The 17903-nt window shown below is 37.2% G+C and overlaps 1 long non-coding RNA gene and 1 pseudogene across 1 annotated transcript; both read right to left on the reverse strand.

The window, feature by feature from the left end:
* Window positions 1–16592, reverse strand: part of LOC132843030 (uncharacterized) — a 34814-nt pseudogene extending 18222 nt beyond the window's left edge.
* LOC132844888 (uncharacterized) lies at window positions 3562–4327 on the reverse strand. Its single transcript, XR_009648383.1, has 3 exons — window positions 4116–4327; window positions 3879–4010; window positions 3562–3585 (listed from the first exon to the last, which is right to left on the reverse strand). It is a non-coding gene; the product is annotated as an uncharacterized LOC132844888 (long non-coding RNA).
* Window positions 16593–17903: the final 1311 nt, after the last annotated feature.

Raw genomic sequence — 17903 nt, forward strand, 5'->3', positions numbered from 1 at the left:
TGCCCAAAATAACAATAAAATTAAAGACAATATTCTTACCTCTCTCCCTGACTAACGAAAAACAGGTAAAAAATAGAGAAGGGGGTATATGAACCCAAACAAATCGGCACCCATCTCCCTACACAGGTTGACCAAGGCAGACTCACACGTTAACACTATGTTTACATTTGACCAATTTCACAATAGCAGCTACAACCGCCACGGTGCTGGAATAGCGGATAAGGAAAGTCTCTCCCGTGCGCTGGGTCTCTCCTGTTTTATCTCTCCGGCACGCCGTATAGCAATTAAGCCACACTGCTGCTAATTGGCCTCAGCTGCTGATGATTTAGAAGTGCTGCTTAGCAGAGAGAAAAAGAGAGAGAGAAAAAACAAAACAAGGGAGAACACCACAACAACATCCCAAAACCTACACATTACGTAATGAAACGTAACACTGTTCATAGCAAGTTTTGATTGATTTATTCATTTGATTGTTTTATTCACACAAAACTACACAGTTTTTGTTTTGTTATATATAAAAGTAATAAAGCAGGAAAAACAGGCAGAAGGCAAGTTTTATTTTTTAAGGTGTTAAGTGCTAGTTTAAATTCCTCACTAAGTGACACAGCTGTTCAGACATCTACAGGAAGTTTAATGAGGAGCCAAAACAGAGAAGAGACGGTGGGATCAGTGGAGCAGTGCTAGAAGATCAGAGGGAGTGAGGTGTAGTGAGGGGTGTGATAGAGGCTACTGGTCTGTTTTTGGCTCTGTATGCAAGCCTCAGTGTTTTATATTTGATGTATGGAAGCCAGTTTGGGGGAAAATATAACAATGTGGTGGTTTGGGAGAACATAGGAAGGTTTTAAAGAAGTCCTGCAGCTGCATTCAGGATCAGTTGTAGAGGTGGAATGGTGCTCAGAGGCAGACCTGCAGGAGCGAGGTGCAGTAGTCCAGCTGCTTATATTCTCTATGTCACCAAGATCACGTCCTTCAGTTGTCTGCGATACAGAACATCTCTGGCTCTCTGAAACAGAAAACACACCAGGGGTCAATCACAGTGTGTATTACAGCTCACCAGGTTACACAGAACAATAAAGAGACGAGAGATGAACATGCATCCGGTCATTGTGATCATATCTGAATGATAATTATGTGAAATGTCTTATATAATTTGACTGGTTGATGTCAGCCCTGTTCTAGAAATATCACAGCCATCATCATAAAGCTGCTTTTGGATAAGATCAAAGATACAGTTTTTTAATTAATTCTCAATGTGTTTTGATTATTAGTGAGTTTTTAGTCAAAATACAGGAAAAAAATGTAATTACGAAAAAAATCATCAGAAAAAATAGTTTGACCTCAACATGCTGGTGCTTTGACCCATATAATAATGGAGATTATGGGCAAAGTATAGAAATATTAACAATAATAAAAATCAACAACACCGTCATCCAGCCTGTGTGTGTGTATTTATTGGTGTGTGTCTGTGTTTATGTGTGTGTATGTGTGTCTGTGTATGCGTGTTGTGTCTGTGTGTGCATGTGTGTGTGTTTGTATGTGTGTGTATGCGTGTGTGTCTGTGTGTGCGTATGTGTGTGTGTTTGTATGTGTGTGTGTTTGTATGTGTGTGTGTATGTGTGTGTGTATGTGCATGCGTGTGTATGTGTGTGTTTGTATATGTGTGTGTCTGTGTGTGTGTATTTGAATGCGTGTGTATGTGTGTGAGTGAATGGGTGGGTGTGTGTGTCTGTGTATGCGTGTATGCCTGTGTGTGTGCATGTGTGTGTCTATGTATGTGTGCATGCGTGTGTATGTGCATGCATTTGTATGTGTGTGTCTGTCTGTGTATATGCATGCGTTTGTATGTATGTGTGTGTATGGTTGTGTATGTCTATGTGTGTGTGTATGTGTGTGTCTGTGTGTGTTTGTGTATGTGCATGCGTGTGTGTATGCGTGTGTGTCTGTGTGTGTATGTGCATGCGTGTGTATGTGTGTGGGTCTATGTATGTGTGTGTGCGTGTGTCTGTGTGTGTATATTTATGGGTGCGTGTGCATGTGTGTGTCTGTGTATGTACGTGTGTGTATGTTTGTGTGGGTGTATGTGCGTGTGTGTGGGTCTATGTGCGTGTCTGTGTGTGCGTTTGTGTCTATGTGTGTCTGTGTGTACATTTATGGGTGTGTGTGTACTGTATGTGTGTCTGTGTATTTGCATGTTTGTGTATGTGCGTGTGTGTGTATGTGCGTGTGTGTGGGTGTATGTGCGTGTGTGTGTAATAGCACTTATTAGCACCTATTTGTTGTATGCAGGGCTCTCAAGTCACTCATGTCTGTCTTTTGTCACACTCTCCTGTCACACATTGTATTTCTCACACAGAACAACCACTGGAGCTGCGAGCATCACTTTGAGCACAGAGTAAGTCATGATCTCCTGTTTTAATGTTACAGCAAATTCACAACTTGTTTGACACAAACACTGACATATAAGTAGTCTAGGCCAGTGCTTCTCAAACTGGGGGCCCTGAGATGGTGCCAGGGGGCCCCGGCTTTATGACATTTTATAAAATGATGAATTTATCATAAATTCTCAGAAAAATAAGGCTACTAACCAACAGCACTACACTGTATAATTTGTTTTGTATGTTTTGTTTAATTCAAATATTAAGTTTTGGAATGTTTTATGTCATAAATTTTCTTTTGGGGGGGGCAAGTAGGGATGCACTGTATACATGGGGGGCCGCACGCCAAAAACTTTTGAGAACCACTGGTCTAGGCCTAGTCATATTTCCGTTATCACCCGATGACTGACATTTTGTCACATTAAACATCTCTCTTCAAATAGGCTTAATAATTTTATTAACACTAAATAAATTAAAGTGTGTTGCATCTTCGATGTTAAAGGTCACTTTTAAAATCATGTTCTATTTGATATCCTGGCCATTGATGCATTAATCATTGCATCTGTCTTTAAAATATTTCAATTAAAAGGCAACTAAGCATTCTATCATTCGCCATGAGAGGAAAGACCCCTAAAAAGGCCAGGTTGCAGGATGCTGGACCAGAGAAGGTGGTGAAAAGTGTAGGCCCATTGTTGTGTCTGGGTGGGGGGTTGGAGATGTCACTCTTGCCTGTCTTCAAAACTTGAGCGCCCTGTGTATGTATGTATGTATGTATATAAAAATAAATAAATAAATAAAAACTTTGAACACTGTTTTAGATTCATGGGATCTTAATAATGTAACCTAGTGAACCAGAGTTAATGTATCCAATGATAGATACTTAAGCACTTTTGTACATCACTCTGGATAAAGGCATCTGCCAAATTCTGTAAATGTAAATGTGTGTGTGTGTGTGTGTGTGTTTCCTTAATTTGTTCATCTTCTAATTTGAATAATTTCTCCAGTGACGTCTAGTCGCTTTACAGCACTGAAGTACATGGTTCACTGTATGTGTGTGTATGTACGTACGTAAAGCAACAAATTTACATATCTATAAAACTGCAGAGAAAAACATCATGGTCTAAAGTGTTCAGCATTTTCTGCCTGAGAGAATAAAGGTGTTTTAGCACTTACGTGGTTTCATCACTGCTTGGGACAAAATTCACAAACACTGTGGGTGAGAAATAACTCACATTAGAAACATGTGTTAAGATGAACTGATGCACTAATTTTATTCTATATATGTACATCTGATGTTACCTGAATTGTGCTTTGTGTCAGATCGGTTTAAAACATAAAAGAAAAAAGTTTGATCACCTGAATTTTTTTCTTCATTCATATACATTAGCTCATGGTGATTGCAGACCCTTCTCTTTTTAAATATACAGATTTAAAATGATATGCATTTTAACTGGTGTTTAGAGGAAAACACCAGGCCTACAAAAATGGAGCTTTCCAACTTACGTGTATGCATTGTCTTGTTTAGTGGTTGGTTAGTGGTTGGTTAGTGGTATAATTCACTATTATAATGACATGGGATGGTGAAGGATGATCCAGGTTTAAGACTAAAGTACCTCTGTGACTGAACGACATCAACTGCATACAGAACAGAAAAACACTGCAATTACTCAGACAATAAAATATCGATACTTGACAATATGTTACATTGCATATGCAAGACTGCATGAGAAATGAACTTACCGGAAATGATGAGAATAAAAATAAAAAAAGCAGCTCATGTTGATTTGTTCTGATGTTGAATCAGATGTAAGGGTTTCTTACGTCCTGCTTCTCTGTGAATTTGGTACTGTGTCTGTAGCGGCTCAAGCCGTTCCTCTTCCTGCTCATCACACTTTGTGCTCTAAAAGCAGTGTGAAGAGAAGAAGGCTGACAAAGGAACACATTTTTATAGCTGTTATAACTGAGACAGACTTCACTGCATACCTTGCAGTGCAGGCACATGGTATACTATTCTTAATAAATCTTTTCTACTTTTATTAATTCATGTTACTTTAAGCTAAGTTTTGCACCACAGTGTCAGTAATTGATAAGATCATATGTTTATTACATTGTTCATAAATAATTTATCTGAATTCCTCCTACTGTATATGGTTATAAAACATGTTGCTGTGAGACGTCCAGCCCTGTGAAAGGCTCTGTGAAATTTCTCTTTAAAATGAACCACTGTTGAACTCACAGGACTCGATATGTCTGTGTCTTTGTCAGTATTTCTGGTCATATATGAGGAACCTGGAAGGACCAGTTTTTTTAATGGCCTGCCTCATTGTGCCCACAAAGGCCTCATTGTTCCAATCATGAAACTTAATCTTCTTTTTAATAATTTGTACTTATACAATATATAGAATTGGGGAAGAATTATGAGCTAATTGTGAACAGAGAACAAACTTGATATGAATCTTGGTGTGATCAGTGGTGCAGTGAGAGGTTAGAGGCTGCGGGTCTGATTTGAGGTTCGTAGACAAGCCTCAGTGTTCTAAATCTGAAGTGTGTGGCTACTGAATGCCAGTAGGGGGAAATCATAGCAATGGGGTGGTGTGGGAGAACATAGGAAGGTTTTAAACAAGTCCTGCAGCTGCATTCAGGTTCAGTTGTAGAGGAGGAATTGTGCTCAGAGGTCAGACCTGCAGGAGCGAGGTGCAGTAGTCCAGTGTCGACATATATCAAGGGACTGAACAAGCAACTGAGTGGCCTGACATTTATCATAGAGACAATTAACAAGTCAGAGAAACTTTTTTGTACTAAACTTTATTGTAATCAACAACCAAATGTAATATTCCTTCACACAATGTTAATAGATGAATGCATGCACTTATGCTTTTTTTTACAGAAAAGTTCCACTGACCAAGATAAGAGATTGTGATGACTAGATAGATAGATAGATAGACAGACAGACAGACAGACAGACAGACAGACAGAACCAACATTCCAGCTTCTTATATTCTCGATGTCACCAAGATCACGTCCTTCAGTTGTCTGCGATACAGAACATCTCTGGCTCTCTGAAACAGAAAACAGAAAACACACCAGGGGTCAATCACAGTGTGTATTACAGCTCACCAGGTTACACAGAACAATAAAGAGACGAGACATGAACATGCATCCGGTCACTGTGATCATATCTTAATAATAATTATATAAAAATCACTGATGAAATTTGATTGGTTGATGTCAGCCTTTTTCTAGAAGTATCCCAGTCATCATTACAAAGCTGCTTTTGAATTAGATCAATGATATAGTATGCAAAGTTTAAGGTTTTTATGTTTCTTGTTTGTTTTTTTCTTTTCCTCTGCAAATACAGTCAGCTATTAGGCTGTTAATCATGTAACTAAACTCTGTACATTACAGTTGTCTGAGTGCATTAGGCCTGTGGCTGCCATGTTTTGTTGTTATTGTTTGATTTCAGTTTTATAAATTAAATCTCAATGTATTTTGATTACTAATGAGTTTTTAGTCAAAATACAGCGAAAAATATTCTAGAACTTGTTCACAAAATTCTTATACATCTTTTTACAAATTATGTTGAAATTGAAGTTGGGAAACTTAATAGTCTGGCTTGCAGTTTGGATTGATTGAAAAATCATCAGAAAAAATAGTTTGACCTCAACATGCCACTTTGGTGCTTTGACCCATATAATAATGGAGATTATGGGCAAAGTATAGAAATATTAACAATAATAACAATTCATAACACCATCACCCAGCGTGTGTGTGTGTGTGTGTGTGTGTGTGTGTGTGTGTGTGTGTGTGTGTTTTTCCTTAATTTGTTCATCTTCTAATTTGAATCATCCCATGGTTTACTGTACTGGATTAATGTACTGGTAGTGTCTTTGGTTATAAGTCATCCAAAGTACGTTTGCTTACATCTTATAGTACATTTATTTTAATGTTTACCTTTTTTATTTATTTACATATTTATTTAATAAAATATCTACACTATCTACATTTTTAATTAATTAACTATCTACATTTTTTTCTATTATTTAATAAAATATCTACAGCTTCTACACTTCAGGCACCAGCTGATGTCTGAGACAGTGGAAACAGATGAGCATCACTGACCAGAGTGATTAAACAGCTAATAGGAAGCTTAAAGGCTGTTGTTTTGTGGGTTGTAATGATATTTTTTAATAGCAAAACTGTATTATTTATTTGTAAAAAATCAAAAAGAAAGAAAGAAAACCTCAATCAAATAAAACAAACTCTGATTTCATTACACTTTAATAAAGAAGTACTGTACCCTTACAGTAAACATAGTCTTTTTGGCAGACTACCTTATCCAGAGTCACTTATACTATACATCTGAGCACCTGATTGTTAACAGCCTTTCTCACAGGCCCAGTAGTGGCAGCCTGTTATTGGTGCTGGGATTTGAACCTGGGATTTGATCACAACCTTCCAAGCAGTAGTTCCACTACCCTCACAAACTGTCAGCTTAAGTACTGTAACCAGACTACATGTAGTTATTTACTTCACATGTTCTTTTGTGTTTTTTTTGCAAAATAATTATTTATTATTAGTGATCTAATAATTATATGTATGAATAAATTCTACACATTCGGTTGCAAGGGTGTAAAATATCTCAGTACTTACAAATGATATGGATTGTTTATTGTGGGATATCCAGGCAGACCTGAATGGATTAAACATAAAGGAAACATAAGTGTTGGCATTTAAGCATAAAGTTTCAGTTTTATTTTGATGTTGATTTTTAATTCAGAGGAACAGGAACATTTCAACTTCATGAATGTTTACTGACATTATGGACTCTTTTAACTGACAAAAAGTTAAAAACCTTTCAGTAGAATCAGCCTGACTAGCAAGAACCAGCGTGACCAACAAATTCTAAAAAGGTTTGCTAGTATTAGCTGGTTTAGTTGGTCCTCTTACCTTGTCCTTTAGTCTTTTCAACAGTGGTTAACTGCTACTGTATCATGAGATGCTCCACTTAAGCAGTTTGTTAGTATTAAAAGCCCCTCTAAACCCATAACTGACCAACTAGAACCAAGCTGAATAAATAATACCATTCTGACAATCTAAGCTGGTCATCACGTCCAACTGGAACCAGCCGGAGGAGCTACAGTAGTAGCAGATTATCCATTTTGAGACCATTTTAAGTCCAAAACTGCCCAAAAATGGTTAAACATGATCAGCTAGAATCAGCCTCTATGTGTTCAAAACCTCTAAAAACCTTTATACCCCACTAAATAGAACCAGACCCCAAAGCACCACTACAACCACTAAACTAGAGCTTGATCAGCTAGAATTAGTCTGACCATCCAGACTGGTCAACAGGCTGGTTACTCCAATTCTAAGTGTCCAAAATCCCAATAAATACATGAAAAAATACAGACCAACCTTACTTGCCGAGACTGGTGACAAATTAAAGACAGCCTTCTCAATGTTTTATTAATCATATGTAATACCTGGAGCTTCACTACCGACACTGATGTGAACAGGAACCTGCAGATCTCCTGCACTGCACCAGTACCATCCAGCATCACTCTTCTTCAGTCCACTCATCCTCACATTGAAGGTTCCTCTCCCATCATCACTGATGTACACTGCTGGAGTCTGGGATGTTTCAGTCCCCACTGTGTTGCATTGTCCATCTTTAAATCTGCACCACTGCTTCTGTGTATTCTGATATGCAGCACTGTAGAGACACTGGACTGTGACGCTGCCTCCTTCCTCACCTCTCACTCTGCTCTCCCTCACTGACAGATCAGGATCTGAATAAATAGGCAGTAAATGAGTGGTGTAAGGGAATTTATAACAATTATAATTCTGACTAATTTCGGTTTCTTACCTTGACTAACTGTCAGGTACAAATAATCACGGTCATCCGGCTGCCATTTATGCCCAATTTTTGCAGCACACCAACCCGTTCCAGACTCAGAGACAGAGTTCAGTTCCACCGTTAGCAAATTCTGCTCTGGATGATCAATGACTGATGGATTTCCACTTGAGTTTGCAGAGGCTACGATACTGCAGGTAGGCCAATAGTCCCCTTTGCACCAGTATTTATAGTTTGCTTTGTACTTCTCATCATAAAGACATGGAATAGTGACAGATCCTCCTCTTTTTACAGCTACATTTGTGAGTGTCCTCATGCTCTCTACCTCTGCAAGCAAGCCACATTAGGAAGCAGTATAAGCGTTACTCAGACACTGAATCAGGACGATCAGAACATTCAGGAATCACTGTGTCACTACTGAGGTACATTTAATCTACCAGTGATGAAAGCTGTTAACAGCCACTGCTCCATGAAAGGAAATAAACAACAAGAGCTTCTTTAACCCTTTAGAAAATGAAGGATACCCAGGCAGTATATGAGAATGATAGAGTTTTAGTCTTACCTGATATACAGAGGAAAAACCCAAGGAGAGTTACAGAACCACATAGTGAGTAAAAGCTCATGTTTCTCTAAGAGACTTGTATGACAAATACTCTTCCTACTTGTGGCTGACGTTAATTTGTACTTGCTGACTTCCTTTTTTTTTTTTTTTTATCTCATACAGTTACACCATCTAAAAAAGGCACAAATCATTTTTATATAATTATTATTTAATAATGTTTTAATTGAGGCATGTTTTTAAATTTCATTCAACAAATACTAAAAGTCAATGTTGAACAGGTCACAGGCAATAAGTGCAAGAAAAAAATAGACTCATGAAGAAACTTTGCCAGCTATTCACACCAAACATTAAGATTATAAATCATTACTCGTAAACTTTAAACCTTCTATAAGCGCAGACTGGTCACATGATCACATTTTTACACAGAGACCCTGCATCACCACAGGGAATCACTTGTGAGTGACTGTGACTGTGACTCAGACACAAGTGACTGATGTCACAGTTTCTGAAATGCATTCTAGGTTACTGTATATGGTTACACAACCAAGTTATAACTGTAAAAATAGCTCTTAAAAATTGCCACACTCTACTGCATTCAGCACAAAACCTCAGAAACTGGTCATTTTTAACCTAGATGACATTCTAATCTTCTTACCTACTCTAGAGACCCATGTTATCCATGTCCACAAAGTTCTACAATGACACTTACAGAACGAGCTATTTGTAAAAGCGGAAAATGTGAATTTCACCAAATCACAACTTTTTCCTGGGGTACAAAGTAAGCGCTTTGACCCATTGGCCAACTCCAACCAGCATCAAAGAGTTGCAAAGATTCCTCAGCTTTGCAAATTTTTCAAACTGCACTGGTCAGAGTCTGCACAGGTCTTCGACAACCTCAAGCTCAAGTTTCCCCACTGACCCTATTCTATGACACCCAGACCCCAACCTACCGTTCTTCATGGAGGTTGATGCCTCCTGCTATGGGATTGGGGCCGTACTATTCCTGTGCCATGGGACCCCAGCCAAGCTCCACCAATGCACATTCTTTTCAAGAAAGCTTACTCTGGCCAAAGCCAACTATGATTTGGATCATGTGGATAGAAATTTTAGGAGTGGAGTAACTGCCATACCATGTGTAACTGCCATACAACGTGTACATGGTTATCCTTATGTGACAATCTCATTCAATACAATAAAGAAACAAAGTGAAATTAATGCAGCAAAAAGAGAGAAACGATTAAAAGACAGAGAGAGATTAAGAGACAGAGACGATTAAGAGACAGAAAGCAAAGAAAAAGGAAGCTGTGGAAAAACTAAAAGAAATGGGGAAATTGTTATATGACATAAATAAATTAAATATATCTGATTAAAACTATAAAGAAGAAGATCCAAAAGGAAGCTGATTCAACCCAAAGAGGAACAGACACTGTACCTAGACAGTTGGATCAAGACCCATCATCTTGCTGAAAGAAGATTATAGAATTGTTATAATTTTTCTTTTTCATTTTATAGAATGATAAGTTTCCTTTACCTTTTATATGAATTTATGTAACCATTTTGTGATTAAGAAATGATATAATGGTCAATAGCATGTTTAAATATTAAGACAGAGAGTAACAGTGAAAGCTTATAAGGAAATCACAAGGCACAGCCGTGCACCTGAGGAGACTTCTCAGGATGTTTTGCAGAAGCATGAGATCATGAGAGACCTGACAGGATGCTGACAGAAGCAGAATGACCGTTATGAGATCATACTAATAAATGGTATAAATAGGGTTTTAGAACCAGTTATTGGTGTGCGTTCACCTTGAGGCAAGTTCATTGTGCTATACTTTGTTATTGCTTATAGAAGGTGCATCAGGAGAACAAACCCAAGCTTACACTTGGAGAGTGTTTCCTGGTTTGTTTTATCTTTGCATTTTACTTATTGCTACTTACGCTAGAATTGTTTGACTATTTGAAGGAGATTTTGTAATTTTCTTTTCTTTTACTTTACATATATTACACACATCTATTTGTATTACACTACTTTTAATAAAAACAAGGCCTCCCATTGTGAGGATCCTGAAAAGACAAAAAGGTCTAAGTCTGACTCCTTCATCTAAAGATTCAATCAATAGATTAGGTAGAAGAACTTGAAGATGATCCTTTGTTAGAAGACAGAGGGACTATGAAGGACACCTGTGTTCAAGGTAAGACCAACTCTGATAAGTTGATCTTGTGTTTTCAAAACTAACCCGTGCAAACTAGGACACATCCTTTAGTGGGAGGGTGGAAGGGTTTCCTACACACTCCGAAAACATGTGTTACTAAAGGACACATATGTCAGTATAATTACTTCAATCACCAGGAATTAGGTTCTATTAAGGAGACTTTGGAGGAACGGAGTCACTGGGGCTTGGTCCTAGTCATAAATACCCCATAGTGTGGCACATCATAGAAAAAATTCAAAGAGCACAACAAAACTAACCTCGTCCACCCGAATGCTCGTCAACATTACAGTATGTTCCCACAAGTTCTGCATCATCCTGCACATGGATTTTTACGCTTTTACCATCCATAAATATGTGGTGTGATTTTAGGTTTCATATTGGTTTAGGAGCTAGTTTAACAAACACAGTGCTACAATACAGTCAGAATCTAATCCATTCAGATTGTAATCAGATACCAGCACAGTTTATCAGAATGTCCATGCTGCTTGTGCGCCGTTATCTTGAATTATTTCCTTAATTATATTTTCTACCGCTTATCCGAACTACCTCAGGTCACAGGGAGCCTGTGCCTATCTCAGGCGTCATTGGGCATCAAGGCAGGATACACCCTGGACGGAGTGCCAACCCATCGCAGGGCACACACACACTCTCATTCGCAGCATAATAATAGCATGCTTTAATTTAAAATCAGAAGATATTTTTCTTACAGGTTTTTACTCATTAAGCTTTGTGGGTTCTGCAGTGTGTTATGTTGTACACTAATGTTGTATTTAAGGACTGTAGACCATGTGAACAGAAATGATAAGAGCTAATGTAAAAGGATTTTGAGTTAAAATATAATGAAATAAAAACATGAAATATAAACACTTTAAATACATTTCAGATCAAGCAAAAGCCTAAAAAAATTAAAGTACAAAAGAGAATAAGTGAAATCTGATATCTACAGTGAGGAAACTGTTTTTTTTTCTGAATGACTGAGGGTCATGTGACTGTGATGTAAGTCTGTGGAGTGAGTGTGGGGCATGTTGTCCTTGTCCTGACTGAGATTTTATCTGTAAGGATGTTGAGGATGAACACGCGACCCAGTAGAGATCCCTGAGGCTCCACAGCCAAACAGTAAGTCAACCTCTAAAGGGAATAAACACAATTGCTGTGTGAAAAGTTTGTAATTTTACTTTACATATTTGAGTGGGTTCAGTATAAATTTTTAATCACAAACCTCTTACTGGTAAACCTCATAGCTGTAGAGGGTCTCATTAGTGACATCATTTGGAGAAACCTAGAACAGGATATGAATAAAGTCCCTAACAGATTAGTGAGTAAAGTGTTTATTATGGATTTATACACTTAGATCTGTAGCTTGGACTGAACTGGAACAGACTCCATTTAACAGAATTTATTCACAGTTTGGATTTTGGAAGCAGTGTTTACAGAGCTGTAGGTCACATCCTGCTTATTATAGTAATAATAATAATAATAATAATAATAATAATAATAATAATAATAATAATAATAATAATAATGTAGACTTCCACCAGTGGATTGCCATCTTTACCTTTGGCTTGCTTTTAGCCACAGTGCTGTATGTAATGGAGTCTTCATCTGTAAAAGTGGCCTGTTTTTTACTCTAAACCACACACACACACACACACACACACACATACACATACACACACACACACACACACACACACACACAAAGATTTGATTTTAAATTATTATAATTATAATTCCAAGTATTTTATTGTTACTACATGAAGTGAAATACAGAGATTCTTGTTTAGGACAAAATAAATCACAGAAATGCTTCATACACTTTAAACAGACTTTATGAGACATTTCATCATCAGAGTATAAATACAGAAACTAATATGAAACACAGAACAGGTGAAGACAACAGGATAACACTGGACCAATGGATTGTCAGCTTTACCTTTGGTTTAGCTGTAGCCACAGTGCTGTATATAATCGAGTCTTCAGCAGAACAAGTGGGTTTATTCTTAACCTAAACCACCAAGAACAACAAGAACAACAACAATAATCATCATTATTATCATTTAAATGCAGAATTGTACCAATGTATTGATCTTACCTTTGGCTTAGAAAAAGCCACTGTGCTGTATACAATGGAGTCTTCATCAGTGTTTGCCTGTTTCACACACAAACACCCACCCACACACACACACACACACACACACACACACACACACACACACACCACTATTTATAATTTATTATTATTAATACAGTTTATTAATTCTATTGTTCACATTAATGTAACTGTAATCTGAAGTCACTTAACCAAAATGACATTTTATTTATTTATTATCATTTTTAATTTTATGTTTATTAAAAAAAACTGCAAAAATATGTCAAATGTTAAAACTGCCATCCCTCTGGGGAATGTTTGTGGCCAGAGTTTAAAAAGATTTTATTTACTGTTAAGTAACAGCACTGACGAGAAATTGTGGTGATGAAAGTTCATTAAAAGTGCTAAAAGGTACTAAAGGCACTGAAATAAGACATAAGACACAGTACTAACTGTGGGAACAGTGGTGTCATTGCTCCTCTCTCTGATCCTGGTTTGATTCTCTAACTCTGGAATAGAGAATAAATAAATAAATAAACAAACAAATAAATAAATAAATAAAAATAAGTTTACACATAGTCAACTGAATTCAATATTTATTGAATTTGATTTAATTGAAATAATAATAATAATTGTACATTTGTGCCACTAGAGGGCACCATCACCTCACCTATATTTACATTTAAATTCTTCCTAATCTTTACACTCATGTTCTGTGTACATCAGTGGAGCTCAAACTTTTTCTGCTTTCTTTGGTTGATCTTCAAGCCCCACCTTTCCTCCATCACCCCACGAAATGGTGATGAAATACTCCAAGTTTACAAGGTCGAATTTATTGAAATATCAAGTTCTAAATCAATAAAATCAAACATCATGAAGTTCCAAAACAGAAGAAATAAAAGTGCAGTCGTGTTTCACTTTATGTTGAGTTAAAACACACATGGGTCTGGGCTTTGTCGGAGTCTTTGGTGTTTGTTTGTGGTGCATGTCACACATTTAGACACTGATGTTGTTATGCCCACTACATACACTACTGTCTCTCTATGTGAAGGTTTTTAAGATTGTTCTGTTGTAAATATCTTCCTGACATTAAACCGTCATTTTCTCAATATTTTTCCTTCCGGTGCCCTAAATGATGATTTACTTTAAATGCTTCAATGGCTTATTTGTTTGTTTATGGTTGCTTTGAGAAAGAAAAGCATTAATGAAGATAGAAACAAAAACCCTGCGCCCTGTCATGCCTTTATTCCCCACTAGGGGGCGACAATAAGAACCGCTGGACTACAGGGTTCAGAAAGCTCATAACCAGCAATCAACATTATCTCCAGAGGAAAAAGACAAGTGATATTCATGACATTACACACAAATAAAGTGTAAAGGCTCAGACTGTAATAACTGGTGAGTTCACAATCAGTGTATGTGACTTTCATCCCCTCTGTTCTGTTTTCTATTTGCCCACAGATTCTAGGTGTACTGTGTTTGACTCCTGACTGATTTATCTGACTGTCAAATCTGTGAATCTGTCCTCTGGTTGTATGAACACTGTATTATATTTGATTGTGTTGAATTTCTTGTTAATGAACCCCCAGTGAATGGATTTTCACATCTCAGACCTGCGCATTTGAAATAATAGAAGAAAGAGAACTAATTCAAAACTACAGACACACCACAGACACTTACCACATTTCTTTCTGAGCATACAGATGATGATGACCAGTATCACCAGTGGCAGAAGAAGGGCCACCAGGTACCAATGGTTCAGGGTCCAAACCAAACTATTGACAATCATTTGAAGCATTATTTAGCACAGACTGGCTGAATCAACTGCATTGAAAATATTCATTAATTCAGTTCATCATTAATCATCATGCATTAATAATCCTTCATTCATCATCAGAAGTTAAATCATCCTATTGGCATGTTCTCTAGTTAGGCAGAAGTGGAAAGTATCAAACTATTACAACATTTACAAATATTTTAAAAGTTCTACTTTAATAAAGTACTGTACCAAGAGTACATGTAGTTATTTTATTACTTTATACCTGTGGTGTAAATCGTCATAAAATATAAAATTATATTAGTAGAAAATTTTCTTTCCTAAATCTGGTACTCATTGATTTCATGTTTATTTACATAAGATCATGTGACATGAGAAAGTTTCAACAAGCAAGAAATGATCATGTAATGTTCACATGTTTGTCTTTGAATAAGGCAACAAATTTACAGAGAAAAACATCATGGTCTAAAGTGTTCAGCATTTTCTGTGAGAGAGAATAAAGATGTGTTTGTACTAACGTGGTTTCATTACGGCTGGGAACTGATGTCACAAACACTGTCAGTGAGAAATAACTCAGATTAGAAACATGTGTTAGGAAGAACTGATACACTAATTTTCTTCTAAATATGTACATCTGATGTTACCTGAATTGTGCTCTGAGTCAGATCTGTTTAAAACAGAAAAAGAAAATAAGTTTCGTCACTTGAAATATATTTTTCCTTCACTCATATACATTAGCTCATGGTGATTGCCTCTCAGACAGATTTATAATGATATCCATTATTTTATGATGTTTATTTTTCACATCACTTCCATCTTTGAAAAAGTTCATAAATATAAAGCATGTAAAACTGCAGAGGAAAACACCATGCCTAAATAACATGAAGCTTTCCTACTTACGTGTACATATTGTCTTGATGAGCGGTTGTAGTCACTGTTGTAGTCACTGTTGTAGTCACTGCTGTTGTCTTTGATGTAGTGACTGTTAACAAAGTAAAATAATCAGTGTGATTTCTTTCTCATCATTTGTTAAAGTTGACCAGTGTATGTGATAATACCTGGAGGTGGATCACTGACACTGATGTGAACAGGAACCTGCAGATCTCCTGCACTGCACCAGTACCATCCAGCATCACTCTTCTTCAGTCTTCTCATGGTCACACTGAAGGATCTTCTCCCATCATCACTGATGTACACTGCTGAATTCTGTGATGTTTCAGTCCTCACTGTGTTGCATTGTTCATCTTTAAATCTGCACCACTGCTTCTGTGTATTCTGATACGCAGCACTGTAGAGACACTGGACTGTGACGCTGCCTCCTTCCTCACCTCTCACTCTGCTCTCCCTCACTGACAGATCAGGATCTGAATAAATAGGCAGTAAAGTGAGTGGTGCAAGGGAATCTATAACAATTATAATTCTGCTTCATTTCAGTTTCTTACCTTGACTAACTGTCAGGTACAAATAATCACGGTCATCTGGCTGCCATTTATCCCCAATTTCTGCTGCACACCAACTCGTTCCAGACTCAGAGACAGAGTTCAGTTCCACCGTCAACAAATTCTGCTCTGGATGATCGATGACTGATGGATTATTACTTGATTTTGCATAGGCTACGATACTGCAGGTAGCCCAATAGTACCCTTTGCACCAGAATTTACTGTTTGCTTTGTACTTCTCTTCATAAAGACATGGAATTTCTTTATTAATGTAATAGTACATTAATTTGTACTAGCTAACTTCCTGTTTTTTCTTTTTTTATCTCATACTGTTACACTCTCTAAAAAAGCACAAATAATTGAATGTATTAATTGAGGTACATTTTTAAATTAAAGTCAGTGTTGAACAAGTCACAGGCAATAATTGCAAGAAAAAACAGACTCAGAAAGAAACTTTGCCAGCTATTGATACTAAATATTAAGATTAGAAATCATTACTTGTCCACTTTAAACCTTCTATAAGCGCAGACTGGTCACATGATCACATTTTTACACAGAGACCCTGCACCATCACAGGGAATCATTTGCACTTGTTAAGTGACTGATGTCTCTGGATCACAGTTTCTGAAATGCATTATAGGTTATATGGTAACACAACCAGGTTATAACTGTAAAAAGAGCTCTTAAAATAGAGCACAACCTCAGAAATCGGTCATTTTCGCTGACATTGGAGCTCTTTTTCTCTATTTTCATTAAAATTATTAAACCCAGATGCTACCAGGAAGTTCATCAGGTTTCACACAATCACTCAACACAGAGACTTGAACCTGCAGTACATTTTATTTCTAATATTAAACCTCTGTTCATAGCAAGTTTTGACTGAATTATTAATTTGATTGTTTTATTCACACAAAATTACACAGTTTTTGTTTTGTTATTTATAAAAGTAATGAAGCAGGAAAAACAGGCAGAAGGCAAGTTTTATTTTTTAAGGTGTTAAGTGCTAGTTTAAATTCCTCACTAAGTGACACAGCTGTTCAGACATCTACAGGAAGTTTAATGAGGAGCCAAAACAGAGAAGAGACGGTGGGATCAGTGGAGCAGTGCTAGAAGATCAGAGGGAGTGAGGTGTAGTGAGGGGTGTGATAGAGGCTACTGGTCTGTTTTTGGCTCTGTATGCAAGCCTCAGTGTTTTATATTTGATGTATGGAAGCCAGTATGGGGGAAAATAGCAATGTGGTGGTTTGGGAGAACATAGGAAGGTTTTAAAGAAGTCCTGCAGCTGCATTCAGGATCAGTTGTAGAGGTGAAATGATGCTCAGAGGCAGACCTGCAGGAGCGAGGTGCAGTAGCCCAGCTTCTTATATTCTCTATGTCACCAAGATCACGTCCTTCAATCGTCTGCGATACAGAACATCTCTGGCTCTCTGAAACAGAAAACACACCAGGGGTCAATCACAGTGTGTATTACAGCTCACCAGGTTACACAGAACAATAAAGAGACGAGAGATGAACATGCATCCGGTCATTGTGATCATATCTGAATGATAATTATGTGAAATGTCTTATATAATTTGATTGGTTGATGTCAGCC

The sequence above is a fragment of the Tachysurus vachellii genome, chromosome 1 (assembly GCF_030014155.1).
Source record: "Tachysurus vachellii isolate PV-2020 chromosome 1, HZAU_Pvac_v1, whole genome shotgun sequence".
Classification (NCBI taxonomy): domain Eukaryota; kingdom Metazoa; phylum Chordata; class Actinopteri; order Siluriformes; family Bagridae; genus Tachysurus; species Tachysurus vachellii.